Source organism: Sarcophilus harrisii, chromosome 1 (genome assembly GCF_902635505.1).
Source record: "Sarcophilus harrisii chromosome 1, mSarHar1.11, whole genome shotgun sequence".
NCBI lineage: Eukaryota > Metazoa > Chordata > Mammalia > Dasyuromorphia > Dasyuridae > Sarcophilus > Sarcophilus harrisii.
Genome location: NC_045426.1, coordinates 676,984,356 through 676,994,706, shown reverse-complemented (window position 1 = coordinate 676,994,706; position 10,351 = coordinate 676,984,356). Strand labels below are relative to the sequence as shown.

General features: G+C 34.6%; 1 pseudogene; it reads right to left on the bottom strand.

The window, feature by feature from the left end:
• Positions 1-203: 203 nt before the first annotated feature.
• Positions 204-10,351, bottom strand: part of LOC100913391 — a 146,411-nt pseudogene continuing 136,263 nt past the window's right edge.

Here is a 10,351-nt window from a genome sequence, read left to right as displayed (position 1 = left end):
AGCTACATTATAACAGTTCTTTAACTACTTTAACTTTCCCCTTTCCTTTCTTTGTCATTCAGCAGGTTTTGCACAGTAAACATATTGTATTCTGAACCTAGCTGATTTTGTCTTTAATATTCTATGCTACAATTTCATAGGGGTGACACTGGAATATTTTCCCTAGACCCCATATAAGTTCATCTTCTTTCCATAGATGGAACTCAAGGTTTTTCTCTACTTCCATGGGAAGTGGTGGTGGGGACAGCTTCACAAGAAGTCTCTTCGTTAAGTGAGGGAAGATTCTGTTGCTTGAGCACATAGGTCTTATAGCTACAGTGGGCGACCCCACTAACAACTCCAGGGCAGAAAAGAGTGCTTATGATCAGGTTCCTAAAAGGATTTCTGAAAACAGCTGCATAAAATCCTTGAAGCTGGGGACAATGCACCCGACACCCTGAAAACAAGAGTCCTATTTTAACAATGAATTAAAAGCCCAGTAATAAGCTTGGAAAATGAGTAGACAACAGAAAAAAGTTTCTAACCATAGAAAGTTACTATGATGGTAAGGAAGATAAAAAAAATACTCACTCAGAAGAACACGACAAAGTCATAGCTCCTACATCCAAAGCTTCCAGAAAAAATAAGAATTGGTCTCAGAGTATGGAAGAGCTCAAAAGGGATTCTGAAGAAGAGGAAGAGCTGATTAGAAAATAATTAACCTTTTTGGATGTCAATTTTACAATCTGATGTGTGAGGTATAATCTTTGAATTGCTTTAATATGTATTTCTCTATTGATGATTTCAAGACTTTTTTATATGACTATTGATAATTGGAATTTTTTGCTTTGAGAACTGCCTGAAACTAAAGAGGTGCCAATCAATTGGGTAACTAATTATGTTATATGAACAAATTATGTTATGTGAATGGAATATAATTGTGCCTTAAGAATTTCTAAAAGGGACAATTTTGGAGAAACTTAGAAAGCCTCAGGTAAATAAACGTGGAGTGAAGTGAACTGAACCAGGAGAACAATTTATACAATATCATTGTTAAAAAAAATAAAATAAAAACTTTGAAAGACTTAAGGAGAACTGTGAAGAATCATCTGACTACAGTTATGACTGCAGAAGGGCCATTGATAAAGTGTGTTAATTGCTAGCTGAAAGGAGCTTGTCCAAATTTACTGCATGAGACACATATTTTTAGACATGGCCCATGTGGAAATTTATTCTCATGAATTATGCATATTTGTTACATGAGTTCCATTTTTTTTTCCTTTTCAGGTGCAATGTAGAAAGTGAGAGGGAGATAAATTAAATGCATTTTAATTTTTTTTAATTAAAAAGAGAAAAACACATATCCCTACTTGCCAACCCTGACTATTGAGAACAATGAGAACAGCAGCTGATTGATATCATCAGATGAAATATTTCTTAAAAAGTACTAGTGGTTGGTGAGGGAGCTGTTATCTAAGTATGTCTTAGGATGTAAACAAAAGTTCTCCCAAAATTCAACAGACTATGCCAAATTGAGAGAATTTATAGTCTAGCTCCAGATGTAGTTATTTGCCAGGCACCAAACACGGCCAGAACGCTACATGATTTTTCTTGGATCTTTAGATTCCTAATACTGGTGTTGCTTTCACTACATGTACAATCTTCCAGTTATGACTTTTTTAATCCCTAGATAATTATTTATTCCATTTCTTGGCACACATTTACTTCTTAAATCCTTGCATACGCTACCGAAACTCCTCTCTTAAAGGTCACCAATATTATCTTAGTTGTTAAATCTGGTGTCTAATTTACAAAATAAAATAGGAAGCCATCCACTCTGATGCTCTTATTTTATAGATAAGGGTATGAATGCTTATGAAGGTTAATTGACTTGTCTATCATAGACATGATAAGCATTATAGGCAATATTTGAATTCATATCCCCTAACCAAAGAATCACTGCTATTTCCATTTTACCATACAAATCAAGAAAACTTGGGTTCAAATAACACCTCAGAAACTCACTAATTATGTGATCTTGGGCAAGTACAACATAATGGGAAAAGGACTGTAGAACCAAAGGAATCAGAGTTCACTTCCCAGCCCTACTATTGACTATCTTTCCCATTTCTATTGAAGGAATCATCATCTTCCTAGGCACCTATATTCTCCCTAATATTCAATCATCAAATCTTATCCCCTCTATTTCCAAATATCTCTTGATTCCCCCTGTTCCCTTTTCTCTATTTACACAGACGCCATTCTAACATAAGCTTTAATTGTCAGGTCTTCATTATTGCATTAGACTCCTAATTTAGTACCTCTGTTAGCAATATAGGTCTTTTCACTCATAAATATTGAAGGGTATTCATTCTGGCCCCACCAGATGCTATGACAGATACAGTTCCAGGAATAAGAAAGTAAGAGTCCTATCTGCTCATGCCTTCAAATTCTCTTGCTCTTATAGCTCCTCAGTTGCAAATTTGTGGCAGGGGCTGGGGAAAAGCATACTTCAAATGTGACTGGAAAGACAAGGCTTATAGTATCCCCAGACCAGCAACAAAAGAATAAACCATTTATAGAAGAATCCACTTTGCAAGTATCTTCAAACTGTGATTATAACAAAAAAGATGGAGAACAGCCTTCTACTTTTTCTATGGACTTTAATTTCAAGGGAACAGTCAGAAAAAAATCACATAATCTTTGAGCTAGAATGGACATCAGAAGTTATCTAATCCAATGGAAGAAAAAAATGATGCTGTATCATTTGATTATTAATGTTCATCTATATCATTTTCTTTCTTTTTTTTTTTGATAACCCTTCTAACTCTTAGCTCAAAAGAGACCTCTCCATTCTAGCTGAGGAATGCAATCACTCTTAACTCTCAAGGTGTCTTCCAGGGCAGAGATTCTTGATTTATTTATCTCATAAACAAAAGAAAACCTGAACTGTCTACTCAACTAAGAAGAGATTCTTTTGTTTTTGATTTCCAGTGAAAACTTTGAGGTGACCTGTCCTCCAAAGGAAAAACTTAGCCAGAGAGTTCCTGATCCCTTCTCCACATTTGCTGGAGAGGGCTTGAATTTCAAGACCAGGCCAAGTTCTCAGCTTATTCTCCTCCCAACAAGGAAGAAGTAAGAGTTCTCATCCTACCTCCTCATTAAATGTCTACCAATCAAGGTTGTCTTTCAAAATTAGGGATGGTTCCAGTAATTTTCTATGAGAATTTAAATCTAGTACACTTCCTTGTCATTTTGCTCACCAAAAGAGCTCACTGACCTTGGCTTATTGCCAATTGGTCTAATTAACAAATTGATAAACCATACCCTGAACTTTATCTCTTGGAATTTCTTTTCTTTTCTTTTCTTTTTCTCTTTTTCTTTTTTCTTTTCTTTTCTTTTCTTTCTTTTTCTATTTCTTTTTTTTTACTTTTTTTTTTTACAAGGCAATTAGGGTTAAGTGACTTGCTCAGGGTCACACAACTAGGAAGTATTAAATATCTTGAGGTCACATTTGAACTCAGGTTCCCCTGAGTCCAGGGCTAGTATTCTATCCACTGCACCACCTAGCTGCCCCAGTCTCTTGGAATTTCACACATTGCAGAACCCACACAGGAGTCAGATCACCCTTGATCATTCTCCAAAAGGACAAAAAGATAGATATCTTTTTTTTTTTTTTGCTTGAAGCGTTTTGCTTGAAGATCTATAGTGAGGGAAAAGTCTCTAGCATTTGAGGCAACCCATTCCACTAATGAACAACTTTATTTGTTAGAGAATTTTTTTCTTCACATCCAGCTCAAATCAATTTCCCCATAACTGAGTGCTCCTACTTCTGGTGCCAAGCAGAACAAAACAACTCATTCTTTCATGATACAGCCCTTCAGTTATCACAAAGAGAAGTCCTTGCATGAAGAACAACAAGGAACAGTTGGACTGGATCATAGTGTGAAGAAAGGTTCATCCGGTGCTAGTCACTATGTTTTTAGGACTTAGGTCAACTCTAGAAGATTTTTCTACTAAGCCATAGGATCCTTTTATTTTGTCTTGTTGGAAAGCATTTCCATACTGAAAGTCCCAACACTGAAGAAACCCCAAATCCTTCATGTATTAACACTTCCCTTTTAAAAAGCTCAAAAAAGTTGAATATATTATCTAAGTTCAGCAAGTTTATGAGTGCGTAAAGAATTAGTATGGAAGTCTCCTGGTTCCCATGAGATGTTTTTTCCCCCAATTAGTTACACATATTTATATATATATATAACTATATGCATATATACATATATGATTATATGTATATATATATAATATAATATATATTATGCATATATATTCCCCAGTTAGTTATATATATATATATATATATATATATATATATATATATATATATATATATAATATATGGGAGGGCAACCTAAATATATATATATATATATATATATATATATATATATATATATATATATATAGTTGTATTCATTTCATTTCATCCTGGGAGAGGAGTTGCTATTTCTTTTTCATCGATTGAAATCACACCTACATCTGCACAAAGGTGCCCTGTCCCCCCCATTCTGATACCCAAGACAAAACACATTTTTTCTTCCCTTTTAGATTTCTCTGAAAAGGAAGGTCACATGAGATCCAAATTGCAATACTATCCGGGAGAATTGATTTGCTGACCTAGGAGAAACAGTGCAGGTCCACGATGACTCAATTCTATTTAGCAGGTGACTGCTATAAATAGCCCCTCCAAGCAAGAAAGAGCTAATTTGCTTGCAGACCTAGCCCGCAGCCTCTGCAACATCTATGTATTAATATTTAGTCACACAGAAAGGAAAACTCAAATGCACATTTGAATGATGTAGAATGGCATGAACATTGAAGGGAAAATGAAAAATCAAGAAAACATTAGGAGGATCATAGAATCAGATTCACAGAAAGTCAGTTTCGGGAGGGAACTGAGGGGCCATTTGGTTTGATATGGAATTGAACAAGAACCACTTTACAATTAGCTTGAAAAAGTTTCACTTTGCCTTCCTTTGCTTAAAGAGCTCTAGCAAAGTAGAGGTCACTTCCTATTCTATTTTGGAATGGCTCTGTTAGTGAGGTCAAAATATAGCTAGACATGGAATAGATCCGAGAGGCCATCAGTTCCAACCATCTCATTTTACAGACGAGGAAACTGAGATATAGAGAGGAAAGATTTGCCCAATAGCAAATAGTAAAGCTAAGTGTACATTGGGTTAGAGTCAGGAAGACTCATCTTCTTGAGTTCAAATTCAACCTCAGACACTTTCTAGCTGTGTGACTCTAGGGAAGTCATTTAACCCTGTCAGTCTCAGTTTTCTCATCAGTAAAATATCGATCTAGAGAAGGAAATAGCAAACCACTCCAGTATCTTTGCCAAGAAAACACAATGGATGGTCCTTGCTTGATATGGTTCATGAGTAACAAAGAGCTGGATATGACTGGATGATTTTCTTTCCTGATACCTTGTCTTCTATTTCCAACCCCCACCTTCCATGATTCTGCATTTGTTTTGTACAGGTTACCTGAGGTACATTTATATAAGACTCTCCTCATTGGTGGAGATTGATTATTCAATGCTTTGTTCCTCCTTGAGCATAATTGCTGTGAACTTAGGAAAAGAGAGGTCCTAGTCTTCTGGTTTCTAACTTAAAGAGAGAAGGCTCCAGTTTATGAGAGAGAAAGACTCTGGTAAGAAAGAATACAACATGTAGAGAAGGCAACACTTTGATTATATCCAGGAATGCATTGGCAAATGTTTAACAGTTAGCTCTCAGAAAGAATAAATGTACCCAGAACACAATTTTAAATTTAATCTTTACTATTACCATTTTCCCCAACACATTCTTAAATACTGACAATCCATAAAACAATAAACCAAGTCCTATTTTGTAGCATTTGAGATTTCTGAGGTGTAAATGTTATAAATGAAAGTATAACAATTAGATCACATAAGCTGGGTTTGAGAGGGCTCCAGTATACCCCTGATTATGTTTCTACCCTCAGTTTGCCATACTAGAGACTAAAGAATTTACCCTTTCACTCTCTTTTCTCTGTGTCTGTCTGTCTCTGTGTGTATATGTGTCTGTCTCTGTTTCTCTCTGTGTGCATTTCTTTCTGTTTGTATACATACAAGTGTGTGTCTATGCATATATCTCTCTAAATATATTAGTCTAGGGAAAATACAATTCTAACCCTATTATTTTTTTGTGTGTATTTTATACACATACACAGAGAGAATATATGTGTGTATACATATGCAAATACAAATCTCTTTAAATATTATAGGAAGAATATAATATTCATATATACAGATGGATAGATAGAATTCTAATCCTATATTTAATTTTATTTATATTGAATGTGTGTGAACACATACATATGTATATATATATGTTGTTGTTCAGTTGTTTCAATCATATCCTTTTGTGATCCCATTTGGGGATTTTCTTAGCAAGGATATTTTAGTGGTTTGCTATTTCCTCTTACTGCTCATTTTGCATCTGAGGAAACTGAGCTAAATAGACTTAAGTGACTTGTCCAGGGTCACACAGCTAGTAAGTATCTGAAGTCAGATTTGAACCCAAGATTCCTTTTTTTGTAAATAGTATTTTTTTTCCCAATAACATGTAAAGATAATTTTTCAAATTCATTTTTCTTCATTGCAATTTTTTTTCTTCCTTCCTCCTTTCCCTCCCTTCCCAAGAGAGCAACAATCTGATATAGGCTATACATAGGCAATAATATTAAACATATTTTTAAATTAGTCATATTGTGAAAGAAGAAACAGAACAAAAGGGAGAAAACCACAAAAAACAGAAAGAAAAGTGAAAATGGCATGCTTTGATCTGTATTCAGACTCCATAATTTTTTCTCTGGTTGTAGATAGCAAGTATCTCCAGAGAAAGAACTAATGGAGTCAGAATGCAGATCAAGGTGCACAATTTTTCACTTCCTCTCTATTTTGTTTGAATCTGTTTTCCATCCTGAGTCTTTTGGAATTGTTTTGGATCATTGTGTAGCTGAGAAGAATTAAATCTGTTATAGTTGATCATCGTACAATGTTGCTGTTACTGTGTACATTTTCCTGGTTCTGCTCACTTCATTCAGCATCAGTTCATGTAAGTCTTTCCAGGTTTTTCTAAAATCCTCTTATTCATCATTTCTTATAGCCTGATAGTATTCTGATACATTTATATACCACAATTTGTTTAGCCAATTCCCAATTGAAGGTCATTTCCCCAACTTCCAATTCTTTGACACCACAAAATGAACAGTTGTAAATATTTTTGTATATGTAGCCTTTTCCTTTTTTATGATCTTTCTGGGATATAGATCTAGTAGTGATATTGCTGGATCATTAGTAGTGATATTGCTGGATCAAAGAGTATACACAGTTTTATAGCCTTTTGGACATAGTTCCAGATTGTGCAACAATGCATTATGTTTTAATTTTCCCACATCTCCTCCAACATTTATCATTTTCCTTTTTTGTCTTATTAGCCAATTTAATCGATGTGAAGTGGTACGTTGGTTATTTTCATTGGCATTTCTCTAATTCATACTGATTTAGAGCATTTTTTTCAGACTATAGTTTTAATTTCTTTATCTGAAAACTGCCTGTTCATATCCTTTGCCCATTTGTCAACGGGGGAATAACTTGGGTCCTTATAAATTTGACTTGATTCATTTTATATTTGATAAATGAGACCTTTATCAGAAATGCTAGTTGGAAAATTTTTTCCCCTCAGCTTTCTGTTTTCCTTCTAATCTCGGTTGCATTGGTTTTGTTTGTGAAAAAAAAAACTTTAAAAAATATAAGTAATTAAGATTATCCATTTTGCATTTCATATTGTTCTCTAGCTCTTATTTGATCATAAATTCTTCTATAGCTCTGATAAGTAAATTATTCCTTGCTCTCCTAATTTGCTTATGAATCCTACTTTATGTCGAAGTCATGTTCCATTTTGTTCTTACCTTGGTATATGGTATGAGCTGTTGGTCTATGACTGGTTTCTGCCATACTATTTTCCAGTTTTCTTAGCATTTTTTGTTAAACAGTAAAACTCATGTCTTCCTGACTACAGAAGTGGTTTTATCTCCACCAAACCATCTATCTTCCCCATATACACATACATATATATGTGTGTGCACACACACATATACATACATGTGAGTTAGAGATGCACATGTATACATGCTATGTAAACATACATTTGTATGTGTGTGTATATATATATGTGTATATATATATATATATATATATATAATGTGTGTACACACATATTCTCATATATATTTATATATGTTCTATGCCAGTATCCTTTCTTTCTGAGTAGAGCAGAGTGGCCAGCCTTTGTTACCAACCTCCTGCTTTTATTCTTATTGGAAGCAAATCCTCCTTTGAAAAAGGATGAAAGACACACCCGAGATATCTACCCATGCTTTTTTGTAAGCTACATCTAGATAGAGTCTTGTGGACATAAATAATCAACACGGGCAAATCACATACACTCATATATACATATTTCATATTTGCTTATTATCCATAAAGGAGCAGTTTTCCTTTGATGGGACATAAGCTCCCTGAGAATAGGGACTATCTCAATTTTGGCTTAATATTTCCAGCACCAATCATAGTGCTTGGTATAGAGTGGATACTTAATAAATGCTTGTTGAATAATTAATGATCTCAGCTTTATGGGCTCTTATTCTACCTCACACATACCCTGCCATTTTATATTCTTGTCTATTTCCTTTTACATGTCTTCAACAAGGAATCTACTCTAAAGCCTTAATACATTTATTTAGTTCATTTAGGGTCTCCAGGGTAGTATCAAAGGAGTACTTGCCCTACCTATTGTTATCACACATTCTTTTTAAATTTTTCCTCTTGTTGAAAAATCTAAATTCAACAAACACCAAATAAAATGAGCCTTTCCAATCACATGGTAGAACCTAAGGAAGTAATTATGTAAGAAACTGCAAGTCTCCATTATGTTGAGTTTCCTTTTATTTTCAATTATGTAATAAATCTAATGGGTAACTTTAAATGTGATACTACTTGTCTACAATTCCTTCTGGCCTTCCTTCTGTTCTCTTCTTGTTTGGAGTAGGCACTTATTATATCTTAATTTTGCTTTGGAACAGATGTATCTTCTTTTCATTCATGAGCTGGATGCTACCTTTATTACTCCTTAGGAAGAAACAAGTCACTTATTTGTATCAGCAGCCTGATTGAGATCATGAATATGGCATTAGATTTTGGGTATGGGAACTTGGATTCACATTCCTGTGTCACTATGTGTTAGCTGTGTGATTTTTATGAAGCTACTTTCTTTAATACACAGTTAGGTGACACAACAGTTGGAGTCCTAGGAATCAGGAAGATATAAGTTCAAATTTAACTAGAGAAACTTACCAGCTATGTGACCCTGAGGGAGTCAATTAAACTCTTTCTATCTTAGTTTTCTCAAGTGTAAAATGAGGATAATAATGGCACCTTCCTCCCACCATTGTGAGGAATGAAATGATATTTGTAAAAGTTTAGTAGGTATTTAATAAATGCACACTCTGCTCCCTTTCTTCTATCTGAATCTGAGCTTCAAAGTGTTTTCTTTAGACTACTTCTTTGCTTTTTTTTTTTTTTGTCAATGAGTTCCACAGCAACCTATTTGTAATTTGTTAGGTAAATCTCAGAAGTCATTGAGGTTCAGGGAGATTCAGTGACTTAATTGTCTAATCAAACAGCAAGTTAAGTGGTTGAGACAAAATTTGTGCCCAGGTAGGTGTTCCTGAATCTGAACCTACTATTTTCATTAAACCACATAATCAATTGTCACTTAGTGATTTTTTTTTCAAACCAGACCTGTGTTTTTGTTGGTATAAAGAAGTCCTGATGAAGAAACTTATCTAAAAGGGATATCAATGTTTGCTCTGTAATGTATATACATTCTAAGGGTATTTCCTAGGGCAGGGTCACCCAGAAAGTGGCCCTTGAAGCCAGATCTTTCTGACTCTGAGGCTTACTTTGAGTTCACTACCTCACAATGTTTCTTAGCTGTACCACATTCTAAAGCATATAATAGGGTATTTAAGGTGTGTGCGTGTGTGTGTGTGTGTGTGTGTGTGTGTGTGTGTGTTTTCACCCACATGTTGATACTAATCTTGTCTCCCTACAAGACTGGTAGCTCTTGAGAGAACAATTCTTTCCTGGTACCTAAAATAAGATGTTGAATATCACACACAGGGCATTGAATTTTAGATCTTCAAAAAAGAAGAAAGGGAGAAAGAAAGAAATGAGAGAAGGGAAAGAAGAAAGAAAGGAAAGAAGAGGAAGAAAGGAAGA